This window comes from Wyeomyia smithii, chromosome 3 (genome assembly GCF_029784165.1).
Source record: "Wyeomyia smithii strain HCP4-BCI-WySm-NY-G18 chromosome 3, ASM2978416v1, whole genome shotgun sequence".
In the NCBI taxonomy this organism is placed as follows: Eukaryota; Metazoa; Arthropoda; class Insecta; order Diptera; family Culicidae; genus Wyeomyia; species Wyeomyia smithii.
Genome location: NC_073696.1, coordinates 233,797,230 through 233,798,270, shown reverse-complemented (window position 1 = coordinate 233,798,270; position 1,041 = coordinate 233,797,230). Strand labels below are relative to the sequence as shown.

The 1,041-nt window shown below is 35.2% G+C and overlaps 1 protein-coding gene across 3 annotated transcripts in view; it reads left to right on the top strand.

The window, feature by feature from the left end:
* The window catches only part of LOC129727934 (uncharacterized), a 5,732-nt gene extending 4,984 nt beyond the window's left edge, over positions 1-748 (top strand). For all 3 annotated transcript variants that reach the window (XM_055686223.1, XM_055686220.1, XM_055686222.1), the window contains one exon: positions 583-748. The gene's annotated coding sequence lies outside the window, so the exon portion shown is untranslated. The remainder of the gene's footprint in view (positions 1-582) is intronic.
* The last annotated feature ends 293 nt before the right edge of the window (positions 749-1,041 follow it).

Here is a 1,041-nt window from a genome sequence, read left to right as displayed (position 1 = left end):
TATTTTTCAAACTCGGTTCTAAATTTTATTTTCATCCGTGACAAAAAATCGGGAGAAGCTGCTAAGCGTAATCGGGGAAAAATGACAAAAAATTATAAAAAGAACGGAACAACGAGATGCTTTCATTAGTGTGCTTAGGTGAAAAGTCACTTATCTTTATAGGTAAGACAGTTGCAGTACGATGACGATTATTAAAAATTAAAAAAAAAATTAAAAATGGCTTATAATTGTAATTACCACAACCGCACGACAATAGTAAGCATCTATTCAGCCTATATCCATGACCATTTTAGAACCCAAACTGAATATGAGTTCTCCAAATCCGACTGAATAACGGCTGCGTAGGTGCCTACTCGACTTTTACTCAACTAATTATAATTGCTTAAGACGTATTTGTATAGCTTAAAAAATATTTCTTGGGTAGAGCGCTAGGTTGTTTTATCCAAGCAAATTGAAAAGAAGTTCGCTCATTCTGTATGTTCTTTGTGGGTAAAGCTTATTTTTTTCATTATTTCAATAATTTTATTTATTGTTTTTTTTTTTCTTTTTAAAAGCAAACTAACGATTTCACCTTTTTTCTAGCTCGACATAGATTATAGACTCATGCATGCTTCTTTGGACTTTGCACACTCAGCCATTGAGACCAAGTGGGATCATATCATCTGCGTAGCTGGAACCTACATTACTAATCGAACCATAGATGAACCTTCTCTAGAACTAATTAATATTTTGAATAACGAAGAGGCTACGAAAGGCGAGTTTTATTTTTGCTGATGTTAAGATTATAATGCAATAATGCTAAACTTTTACAGATGCGCGAATTTTTTCACTGTTACTTCTATTGAACTGCGTGCTACATCCACAGAAAGTGTCTATTAGTTTCAGACCTACGGTGATAAACGGCAGAGACGATACGATTCTCTTTGCAGAGTCTGATGAAGACGCCACAATAAAGCTACAAACTGTTTACAGCAGATAACGCGATCTCAACTTGCCGAACGCACCGAAGCTCATATTTTTTGGATCACCTGCACACCTTAC